We start from the raw sequence: 12,857 nt of genomic DNA, 5'->3' as shown, positions 1-12,857 counted from the left end.
CCTCCTCACTGCAATTTTGTGGTGGCATGAAGCTTATAAAACTGGGAAAAATCCATAATTTAGCCACGTCATTGTTTAAGCCACAGGATAGAAAGTGTGAGAAAAAAGTAACGGCTTATAGTCCGGAAATTACGGTAATCATCTATTACTTACAACGCCGTTATCGTTACTGGGAAAGTAAAGTGGCACGTTACCGTTTGGTGCCATGTTGTCAGGCAGCGGGCAGCCCATCTCAGCTGTTTTCATCCTGCAGGCAGCAGCAGGACAGTGGAGAACGCATGGGAGAGCAGGGGTGGTGATGACGGGCAAAAAGTTGGTTACTATTGAGCCAATGAGAGCCGAACAGGAAAATACGTGAAAACAAACATGGAAGACCCGAATTTATTGTTGAAACCCCAACAAGAAGAGGCTTTAAAACCATCTATACCGTACTACACGCTGTTTTGGTCTGCTGGCTTCGTTTAGGGAAAAATAACTACGCTTGTTGCGCTGATTGGTTACTCTGCGCGTTTGTCACGCCCCACTCAGCCACCAGAACTCAAACGCCATGAGCACTTCCAGGCTAATGTCACGGCAAATTTGCGGTTGACCTCGTTTGGAGACATGATTTATTGCTCTGGTTGAATGATGGAGTCCAGTCGAAAGATGATGATTTTTATAAAAAAGGTTTATTATAAAACTCAATAAAAAAGAGTACAAAGATGGACAAAAATTAGTGACCGCCCGGCGGCGGACGTCCGATGATCGAGTGGCACAGTTCTAACTCATCACGTATATTCCCCCTCAGTCCCCCTCCCTCCTCCCCCCGGGAGATAAAGAGGACAGAGAGGAGGAGGTGAGGGAAGAGAGCGAAAAGAGACATTTTCTTCTTAGGTCAAAACAACCAGTTCTCTGGTATCTCCTGATTGTCAGCTGTGTTGGAGGTGTGTGCGTGTATGGTGCTTGTGTGTATGAATGGATGTGTATTGGGTGTGTATGTGTGATTATGTGAGTGTGTGTGTGTGTGTGATAATAGAGGATGCCTCTGTGTCTGGCATGTGTTTTGAGAAGATGACCTGACCCAGCTAGAAGTAGAGCAGGAGGCACAATGAAAGTTACAACTTAAGGCTTAAAGGAATAAGATACATGAGTAAATGTATTTATAAACGTAACTAACAATTTTTGCCATAACAATTCACCCTTTTTGGACAAAGTCCAACACAAAAAAGCAAAATTAGTTAGTAAAATGTTTAACCTTAGCAAAGCACAGCCCAAAACACATAAAACTTTAATAAAAAATTAGTGTAATTGTAGCTCAACCTCGTGGTCCGTAGGACAAACGATATTGACACCGTCATAACACTATGGATATATGCATTGTTTTCCTGAGGACACAGGCATCCCCAAAGTTGGAGCAAGAGGAAAGGAGGAAAAGGCAAAGAACCCCATAAACACATAATGAATATTATGTGAGACAAGGTCATATGCACAATAAAATCAAATATCCTTAGCTACTAAAATCATTGGCAATCACGGCAATGAATATGGAATATATATATATATATATATATCACTAGTAGCAAAAACACACATGGTAAAAATATCAGCACAGCATAGCAACAAAAACATATGTAGGTGTCATCAGTAAGCAGAGTCATCATCTGAGACATCAAAAACACGAATCATAAACTTCAGGCAGGACCTCCGGCGGTGGTAGGGTTATACAGACGTGGCGGTTTTGTTCGTGGCGTCGCACAGCCTGGAAATGTTTTTGACTGCCTCTGCGATAATCTGACCGTCGGCGGTATTATCCGGGATAAAACTGCAACAAGATGCACCTACCATTGTGCAAACGCCTCCTTTGGCCGCGGTCTGTAGGTCTAGGACCATTCTATTTTGTAGGACCATTAAGCGTATATTCGTGATTTCCCCCGAGAGGCCAGTAAGGGCCAAAAATGACGCGTTAACGAAGGACTTAAAACTGTAGTCTAAGGTTTCGACGCGCAGTGTTTTGCCCACACCAGCCCAGGGAAACAGCGAATAAGTAACTTTCTGGCCTGTCGTCCACAGTTTATGTTGGGGGGGAACGTCCGTCCCCCAGATCGCGTCGTGTGGATCGAAACCCAAAGGAGTGTGAGACTCGCGTTTACGTTGTGACAAAAGGGGAATAGTTGAGCATAGTCAAAAACCGTTTGCTAAATTAAACGTGCCATTAGTCCCGGGTGTATGAACGTGGGCACATGTGTGCGAATTATGTGCAGTGTCGCATTCAGGACCCAGGGTATAATAAGCGGATTCGGCATCTCGCTGCGCGCAAAGCATGCTGGTCCGGGTCAAAGGTCAGGACTACCCAGCTCCCGCCTACTCGTATCATAAAACGTAAACATGGCCGAGTCTGACAAAGATATTGAATATTTTGAGCGTTGTAAAGTGGATGTTTTAAACGAATATTGTAAGACACGTGGACACGTTGTTACTGGGAAGAGGAAGAAAGAACTGGTGGCCCTCGCTTGGGCATTGTCATTTCAAAAAGCGCCTATAGTTTTGACAAAACAGCAGGAACGAGATGCTGTCAACCTTGATTATAAATCTCTGCTCGAGATCGATGTTGACAGTTGATCCTGGGGGGATCGGGCATATTGTGGCGAGAAAGAAAAGGACGCCAACAAACCCCCGAAACCTGCTGGGTGAGAGACACCTCTCTAACATGTACACCACAATATAATATTTATATACTAGTTTACTAGTTAGCTTTAATGTAGTACAGTATATGTCAAACTTACTGATTTAATCCATTCGGCACGACGTTCTGGATCTTTTCTTTCAGTAGGAAATGGGATGAGTACGTATGGCGGGTCGCATATACATCGTGAGGTTCCTTTATTGCACTCGTGAATGGGGCAAAACTCTTTCATCCACGTATTAAGGCCACGTGTACCGTTGGAACAGCCACGCACTGAACAATGGGACCCTGGCATATTGCCTTAAAACGACCTTAAGCAAAGTAAATGCCTAAAAGTCCGTATAAGTAGCCGGTTGTTCCACTAGACAGGGGCTTTGTTGACACGCTGGGCAGTCGTGAACTCTGACCCGGATATATTGACCCGGGAATCGTGCATGCGTACTGATAATGCTGATTTGGCTTATTGCAATTGTGACCGGGAATCTGGCCGAGTTTACGAGTTCCGTTTCTGGCAAAACAGAAGGGAAAAAGTGTGGATCGCGTGTAATCTACGTACATAGTGGAAGACGTGTCATCGCGTAGTGTAGCCAGTTTTTCAAAAATATATTAGTGACAAAAATAATGACGAAAATATTTAGTCAATGAAATTAACACTGTTTAACACGATAGTACAAAATATAAAAAAAACCTCATAATTACTTTGCAGAGTAACTCATTACTTCACAGCATAGTAACTGAGTTACTAACTCAATTCCTTTTGGGAGACGTAATTTACAACAGTAACTAATTACTTTTTATAGTAAATGCCCCAACACTGGTCTGTGTTTAACAGAAGAAGCTAAACATTATCACCAAGTTTATTCATTAATCATTCAAATTGTTCAGATGAGAAGCTCCAGGAACAAAAAGAGAAGGATCAGGCCCACATACGTGACATCACGACTGACCTGGAAACATTTAAGGTTGATATTTTTTTCCAATGTTTCTGATAAGTGTCATGCTGTGGCTGAGTTTGATTCTGTTTGTTCCATCAGTGTTACATTGAACAGGGTGGTGAGTAGAGCAGCAGCAAAAGGATGAGATCATTCATCAGGTAGGAACACAGGAAGTGACCTAACTATGAGTCCTTAGTAATTACAACTCATCTTAACATTCAGAAAATGAATATCTTTGCCGTTGTTTGTGATAGAGAACTTTGCAGTTAATCCATTTGAGGAAAACAGTTGGAGAGTACACCAACATCGTTGAGGTAATTATATCTGCATGTTTGTAATTTAAATGTTAAAAACTTTAAGCAGCCAATGTCAGTTTTGGTTTAAGATGTGGGATTCATTGTGAATAGACCCAATTTATTCATTTTTAGGTAGTAGTTGTTAAAGTTGCTGGAAATTATCATCTTTTATCAGATACAGATATGGGCTACATCCTCAAAAGGATTGAGCTGAGTTTGCGAAACAAGACCAGCACAAACAAGCAAAAAAGAGACATTGTGCGACCCACAGAGCATACGCAAATCGTGATATATACAAAAACTGTATAGGACTGTAACGATTTGTTTTAGCAACGATTTGATTCAAATCACGATTCATTGTTGCCGATATAATTCAAGGACGATATTTATTGATTTAGAACGATTTGATCTGAGGGGGTGCCCTTGGGGTCCGGTGGGCTTGGCCTGCTGGCTGCAAATCTTGGCAGGGGTCCTCCGGGGCGGGCGGTTTTGGCAGTGCCCTTGCATGCTAGCGGGTGCGGTGTGGGGTGGTCCCGCTTGGCCGTGCCCTGCGGTTCTACCGCCTCTGGGCTGTGTGCGCTGCATACCGGTATGATGGTCTGGCTGGGGCCCTTGGGGAGGGTCCAGACTTTGACAATAACTGGGCTCATCTGCGCTGGCGGCGTCGTTGGGGGTGATCTGGGGGGCTCGGCCGGTGCGCCTCGGGGCCTGTGGGGTGACTTGGTGCCCCAGGCGGCTGGGGGTGCGGCCGTCGTCCTTGGGCGGGCTGCTGCTGGTGCTGCTTCTGTCCGGTTCCTTTTGGCCTGGGTCCGGTCTCTGCTGTCTCTGGGCCCGCTGGTGGGGCACCCGCTGGCTACCTGTTCGAGGCATGGGCGTTTGCCCTTTGCCAGTGTCTCGGGCGCAATAAACACAATAAACATGACAAGCATATGTGACAGCACACCGCCTGTCAAATCACTAATACGTTTTTTAACATCATTTATTCACGTGTCAGAGGCCAGCCTTCCATTCACCGACTCGCATCCATCTATGCGTCTTTCTTGTGCTAATCAATCACATCCAAACCTGACCCTTTGTCAAAATGAGATTTACAGCTCTATTTTGGAGTCTTGTAGACGGATGCATAGAAGTTACTTTCAGTCCATAACAACACCAGAACTGTGATAAGTCACTTAGGCAGATTTTGTGGGGCAAACACAAGAAATCACAGTAAGAATGAAGTAAAAACACTTCTATGCATCCGTCTACAGGACTCCACATTCCACACTGCAATGCGTGAATCTTTTCCATCAACATCAATAAGAGAATGTTTACGGTGGAGATCAAAACAAACTTTTAAGCAGCAATTTTAACTTTTTTTTTGTTCTTTATTCATTTATCTGTGAGGCCTACGATATGTCATTATATGAGAAGTTCATCTGCAGATTTCAGATGGTTTGGATGTGTTTTATTGTCTGATATTGGTTCTGTGCTGAAGGATCTCCGACTGACAAACCAGGAGCTGAAGAGGCAGTTAGAGGAAGCACTGGAGAGGACATCTATGTAATAATAGCTCATCTGATCTTCTTATTTCCCATTAATCTATAGCACTGTATATTAACTCTACTGTCTGCATGTCTGCTTTTAGTGCAGCTCTTAATGAGCCAGAAGCTCAGAATGAAAGAGCGCTCAGTAGCCCTCAGTCCATTGCTCAGGAAATTCAGGCAACAGCGGCTGCCCTGATGGAGAAAATCAGAAGCTCACTGCAGAGGTAGATATGTAAAAGCTATGTCATGTGTGTAAACAGATAAGCTAACCATTATCACAAATGTTTATTATTAATCATTTAAATTGTTTCAGATAAGAAGCTCCAGGAAGAAAAATTGAAGGACCAGGCCAAACAACGCGATATCACTACTGACCTGAAAACAGTATAAGGTTGATATTTGTTTCCAATATTTCTGATAATTACTGATGTATCATGCTGAGGCTGCTGAGTCTGTGTTGTGTTGTATCAGTGTTACCGGAACAGGTTGAGTTAGTAGAGCAGCAGCGAAAGGATGACATATTTGATCAGATAGGAGGAAGCCGGATGTGACCTATGACTCCTTAGTAATTACAACTCATTCTAACATTCAAATTGAAAATATTTGCCTTGTTTGTGTTTGAAAACACATGTACCATGTCATATTTTCTCGGAGATAGTGGTCATGTGACCAGGTACGTCACGTTCTGTGATGGTGTATTGCAAAAAGGTTTTTCCATGGCGCTTTTATTGCATTGCCAATAAACAAAATATGTGCACCTTTTTATAAAAAAAAAAAAAAAACACATCAAAAGGACTTTTTAGAACGATTAATACCTTCGGCATTAGACTATGGAGAGTCGCCATTTTGGTCGTTCGTTAATTCCGGTTCCGATGGTGGTAAGTTTTGAACAGTTTAAAGTTAAAAACAGTGGTTGCTATAACAAAAAGAGAAAACCCAGCAGAATAATTTCCTTTGTGTTTCCAAGCCAATAATGACACTAAGTCAGAGTTAGCCAGACGTTGGCTAAGCTAATGGGCATGAAGCCAAAGTTACATCTGAATCAGACATGTTCAGACAGAATTCCTTCACAGAAAGTCTTGTAAACGTACCTGTTCAGAGCACTACTACGTCTCTGCTTACAGGGGATATTAAGAGTGGGTGTCATGCACTAACTGCACCCCTACCAGATTGTTCCCTTTGATTTCCTTATGACTAAATGATACCGTTACCAGTTTATTAGGGTGCTGTCAGGTGCTACATATTTTGTTATTGGTAATACATTTAACAAATTTTTGTTAGATACATTTTCACTACAGGTACCCTTTAATATTAGAAGCGCTTTAAAAACACAACCAAGTCGGCCATGCTTACATCCAATGCGTTATTTCCTTGTATCGATACAATTGATTGATTACCTTTGAAAACTATTTTAGATCGATGAATGTCCTCCGGAAGGCCAACTTGCCGATGACAGATTGATGTAGTTGGTTCATAGGAAATAAATTGATTCATCAATCTAATAAATTAATCGAATTTTCAAAGAATGTTCTGAGGATAGCGAGGCCCATAGTGTAAAGTGTAAGTCTGTGTAAAGTTGTTGGAAATATCATCTTTTATCTGATAAAGACATAGGGGCGGATTCACTAAAGGTTTACTGGTATAAAACATGTGCAAACATCACTCCGCTATAAGGGTACAAACCCCAGGGAATCAGGACTGCGCATGTTTAGCGCGTCACAATGTGCCCACAACCATTTAGCGCATTTCCCTCTGATGAATATGTAATGTAACCGGATCGCATAAGGGGAGCAAAAAAATGGGAGGAATGCAAATAAATTAATACAGTGGACGCAATGCAATGCATAGAAAACCTGGAACTGTTTGTAGTGACTTTCTGCGCCAGAAAATAGTACGACTCACAGGCAGGTGCAAACAGAGATCATAGCTGCAGTGAATGTTGATATAATACACAGCAGAGATGGGAAAAAAGGCTCTCATTAACCTTTCTAGTATATGAACAACGTTAAATAATTCAATATTTATTATTATCAGCCACTGAAAAAAATGTTGAGTAAAGTGTGTGTGTGAGGGAGAGAAATGCAAATGATCTTTGATTGTTCTGTCTATGAGGCCTACGTTATGTAATAGAAGCCTGTTTCCGCCACAAAAAAAAAAAAATCACTATGCCAAGTCATAAATACGAGTTAGTAAAGTCATAATTTCTAAAATAATAATTAATTCAAACCTACACTATGTACCATGTGTTGAATTCTAAGAACTGAATAAACAGCCAAAATATGTGTATTGAATAAATTATAAATATAATATAATAATTAAGAATAGTAAAAGTCAGTGTTGGTAACCTGTTGCAAATGCTCAGATTGTATCTCATAATTATTACTTTCTATCTCACAATTGTGAACTTAGTGATTTAAGTTATCCAGAGCTGAGCTGGAGATGATTGTCCATGCTTTTGCCTCATCAAGGCTTGATTATTGTAATCCAGTGTTTACATATGTAAAAAGTGTTTTTCTCAGCTTTTTGTCACAAACTGGCGATTTGTGTGAAACTTGTCTTTATTCAACTGCTGATTACAGAAGAACGAAACAAGCTATAAACAAAAAAAATATATTCCGATGAAAGTAGAGTCTAATATTTCAGAATCTGTTTTCAGATTTCAGATTGTCATAGGACAAAATATTCTGTGGGTCTTGAAAGATCGGTGAAAATAATCTAAAACGCCTGGCAATATTGGGTTGGCTGGCAATGAATGAGTTAATATGATACACAGTCCAAGTGAAAGACTAGTATATGAAACATCTCCTAGTAGGAATGACAGCTGAGTTTGAAGCTGCTGTGTAATAAAAAGCACTTGAACTCACGCTGGTGGAGGTTCGATATGTTTGACAAACTGTCACCTAGTGGTTTCTGGGGAAATGCTCCAAACTCCGGTGGTTGCCATGGTAGCGCAGGCTCCCCCACTTTAAAGTGTCCTCCCTTTTCATCTGGAGGACATGTGTAGGTCCGTAGTGAGATCTGATAATGGCTTCCAAAAGCTGCACCAACCGGCTTTTTCAGAGTCCAATTTGTATTTTCCGGGTAAGTGCAACGTCAAAATCCGTCCCTCTGTAAAGTTCCTGGTCTTATAGGAATAACGTCATAACGTCTCAGGAACTAGATGACACATAACCAAGCACCAGACTGACCATGTTTACTCTCAATAAACTCTGGCTGCGATCTCTAGGATAGGAACAGTAATTCTGATAAGACATGAACATGATGTGTGAAGCTGATTGGCTGTAATCTCCAAAATGGCGATTCCCACATATTGAGGGATATTCATGTGTTTAAGGCTAAAAGGTAAGGTTGTGAAGGATAACCGATGCGATCGGATATCCAATTCAACAAGTGAGAGATACGGCTCCATTGGTAGCAGCCTCCTCAGTCAATAGGAAATAGCCATGAATTCCAAGATGAATAGATTGTAGAGTCATGGATTGGGTATCGAGGGCGTGCACTGCAAGCTGTTCCCACTCAACGTTCTTGAAGCCAAAATACAGCGCTAAATGGTGGCTTCATCTTGCAAATTTGACATAATTTGACCCAGTGTCTGCGCAGTAGGGTCTGGCAGGAGGAGCCCTGGTAACACTCCCCGCCCCATTTAGCACACTGCCCTGAGTGATTTACGCAGCCCAGCTACGCCATGAACTTAAGTATCTTTCCCACTGGAAATTCTACCAACATCTTGTTCAGATGACATGTGATTTTGTTGTTCTGTTTTTGTTGTGCCAATGCCATAAAGCCACAATGCTTGGGATTGTGGTCTTTTACATATTGATTGTTTTATAAAATATCTACAACAAATATTTATCATAGAAACAAATCATTATAGTTCCTACACTGTATCGAATCGATTCGTATCGAATCGTTCAGTGATAAAAGGATATCGTTTTTTAATCAAATCGTAAACTGTGTATTGAGATGCATATTAAATTGTTTATCACAGGGAGATGTGCAACCCTACTAAAGTTAATATAAATGTCTCCAAGAACATTTCCTACACAAATTAGTAACAAAGTTTTAGTATTCAGTTTTAGACCAATCAAAAATATAGAATAGGTAAGATCTGTTTGGATGCTGTTGAAACCTTGTAAAGCTGCTGTATCAGTGTATATAAGCTATATTTGACCTGTCATGCTTTGTGTGTCTGCAGGAGGAAACTGAACCTGAGGATCAGACAGATCCTACAGTTGTACATCAGCACTACCAACGGTACCTCAGCTTTTACTCTTACATCCAGTCTTTTACTTTAATGTTTCACTTTTTTTAAACCATATTTCAATGTTTTCAATGCTTTCCTCAGCGATGGTCAAAGCTGTGCAAATGAGAAGAAGGAGGAATCTTCTGATTGGAGCTGGATTTTTTTTCTAATGAGTGTGTTGATCATTTTTCTTACACTTGTGGTCTTCGTGGCTCCAGGATGTTCCTATCAGCTCTGCCCTCTTTTGAAGGACTTACTCAAGATGTTGCAACCTCATCTCAGCCTTACCTACAAGTCCAGACCTCCCATGTGAAATCACTACACAACCAAATTAAAAGCGTATGACAATGTGTTTGGTGTTTGTTGTTTCATATAGTGAACAGAAATCTAAGGCTGTATTATGTATATATATATATATATATGTGTGTGTGTGTGTGTGTACTGTTCCCACTCTAATCTATAAAGATTTAACTTCCGATTGTAGGAAATCATATTAGTGTATATCACATTTGATTGTTACCAAGGAGGCAATATTTTCACCGACATTTATTTGTTCGTTTGTTAGCAGGATTCTAATCAAAGTCAGACCTTACTTCAGGGTTGGGGTCAATTACATTTTTCAGTTACAATTATGTTTTCAGTTACCCATGTTCAATTACAATTATAATGACCAGCATTTTTTCCACTTACAATTAAATTACAATCATTTTTTATTCTCAGAAAGTCAATTACAATTGCGTTCTCAATTACTAAATTTCAGTTACAATTGATCATGATTACTGAGACTGAAATGAATAACCGAATAAAAGTTAACCTGTTAACCAAGTTAGCTTTCTGTTAGCATCTTTTATGATAACGGGTCCTAAATCAGCTGTAAAATACACTAAAAACAAATATCTATCATCTAATTTCATTCCTATCTCTTGGTTACCTTGTTAGGCTTCCTAATCAATGAAAATATAGGTTTTAATATTTTTGATGGTGGTATCTGAGCCTTTTTTGTGTAAGTATACCCCTCTCGATTTCAATTTTTTTTTTAATGATAAAATGTGGGAAAGAGATTTTTCAAATCACAATTATAATTAAAGCTGCAAGCAGCAATGAACGCACCCCTCGCAAGTCGGGACGTGGCGCACGTTGAGGTTTGTTGCATGTCGGGGTGTGGCAGAAATGTTAGTGTTGAGACGTAGCCGACCATTTTTAAGGATTATATCCCAAACTTTCCTGCAATGTTCTGTATAAATATGCCAATGATTTCCTTTTACCAGTAGGTGGCGCTATGACTATCAATGATGGTTGGGTTAAACCATTACTTATTTTTTGGCATACAAATGAAAGCTGCTATAATTAATTGTCATCTACTTAGCTCTACAAACTCTTAATAACTTCCATAAGTGTAGCACATTATACAGGCTGCTAGGCAGTGGTGGCTGGCCAATAGAGGGCGCTAGGGCGCCGCCCCACCACTTACCATGTTTGTTTGAGTGAGAAATAAAAATAATACCGAATTAAAAATACTACGAAACAAATGTATATTTGTATTTAGATAATCAGAAAAAATATATAGATAATAATGATAATGTGTAAAGTTGTTTTGTTCATCTGTGTCTGATTGGTGATGACGTGTTTCCTGTTTAGGGTGCAAAAATCTTTACATTCCACTCTCATGGAATCAGAACAGTATCATAATGAATGAACTCTTGCAGGGTTTTTCACAAATGCACATGCTTTGTTTCACAGTTGTAGTTCAGATTCACAAATGCACATGCTCTACTTCACAAATATTATTTTGAAGCACACTTTTAATATAAATCCACAGATAATGCAAATTGCTTAATGTGCATTTACAAGCTGCTTCTGTGCTGTGAAACATCTGTGTATTTGTGAAAGAAATGTGTGTAGTGAATTCTGAGACTACCCTAACGTCCAGACTACCCTGGTCAACGAACGTCACTATTGGTTGATAAAACTGACAGATTCATCAGCCAATCAGGTGTGTTTGCTTTCAGCCAATCATATGGCTTCTTACATTTTTGCCACACACCTGTTTGAACACTGCGTATGCGCACATATCAGTAGCTCTGCAATTGGTGTGAAAGTGTGAGATACTAGTGGGTAGGATAATCACTACCCACTCCCGACATGGTCTTTCCTGGCTGTTTTCCTTGGACTCCAACTGCTCTGTTCACAGTAGTCACTGGGTTTCCAGAAATTCAGTAGGATCTCCTGCTAGGCATTGCTGCCGGTCGCACCTCCTCCAGTGCCCACGTGTCAGCAGCAGGGCCATCAGCCAGGAACCCCCGATCATCAACATTTTGCTGCTTCATTCCTGGAACGTCTCCTGGTGGTGAAGCAGTGACAAGACGTCTTCCTGCCACAGCTGATAGGTGTTCCTCCCTGCGGCTGTTGTCCTTCCTCCTCAGCCAGTGCTAAAAGCTCTTCTGCCAGCTCTTTGGTTGCCTTCTTTAGGTTCCCTCCGGTCACTCCTGCGTCCTTCACAAGGCGTGTGGTTGATAGCCTCACATAGCCTCGGCATTCAACTTCCACTGGATAGATGGTAGTCTTCCTGCCAGCCATCCAGCACTCAGCAGCCAGCTCTGAGTACTTGGCCTTCTTGCACTCATAGGCAGTCTTGATCCCCACCTCCACTGGTATCGTGAGCTCAATGAGGAGCACAGATTTTGCCTTACTGGACCAGGCCACTATGTCGGTTTTAAATCAGTGATATTGACCGGGAATCGGAGCTGCCTGTCGAGGTCTACTCACATGTTCTACTCTTGGTCAGGGGAAAATGGCCTAGATATTTCTTTTGGCCTGATGTTTCTTCTCCCTACGTCCTTCCATGACAAAAGTGATGAGGCTAGGGTTCTCTGCTGGTGGTCCCCCTTTGTGGCCCTGTTGGCGGCCCTCCAGCACCTCTGCTAGCTTCCTAAGGATGATTGTGGCACCACCTGAGAGAGAGCGATCTTACAGCCTGACAAGAGGTGCTAGAGGTTTGCGTTAGGGGTGTTGCAGAGTGTACAGCATTCCTCATTCCCAAGATTGTAGATTTCTTATATTTAAAGTGCTTTCATACAGTTTCAAATTTGTATGTCTCTATCTATAGTTTATATATATATATAAATGTATAATAAAATATTTGATATCAGTGGGAAAAGAGCTTGTTTTCCAACTCAAACACACACAACACAAAAA

The 12,857-nt window shown here is 41.1% G+C and overlaps 1 long non-coding RNA gene across 1 annotated transcript; it reads left to right on the top strand.

Annotated features, from left to right (window-relative positions):
- The first annotated feature begins 3,884 nt into the window (after nucleotides 1-3,884).
- On the top strand, nucleotides 3,885-5,623 carry LOC114459412 (uncharacterized). Its single transcript, XR_003673338.1, has 3 exons — nucleotides 3,885-3,911; nucleotides 5,371-5,435; nucleotides 5,521-5,623. It is a non-coding gene; the product is annotated as an uncharacterized LOC114459412 (long non-coding RNA).
- The last annotated feature ends 7,234 nt before the right edge of the window (nucleotides 5,624-12,857 follow it).

This window comes from Gouania willdenowi, unplaced genomic scaffold, assembly GCF_900634775.1.
Source record: "Gouania willdenowi unplaced genomic scaffold, fGouWil2.1 scaffold_30_arrow_ctg1, whole genome shotgun sequence".
Classification (NCBI taxonomy): domain Eukaryota; kingdom Metazoa; phylum Chordata; class Actinopteri; order Blenniiformes; family Gobiesocidae; genus Gouania; species Gouania willdenowi.
The sequence above is the reverse complement of the archived record's forward strand: the minus strand, read 5'-3'. Positions and strand labels throughout refer to the sequence as shown.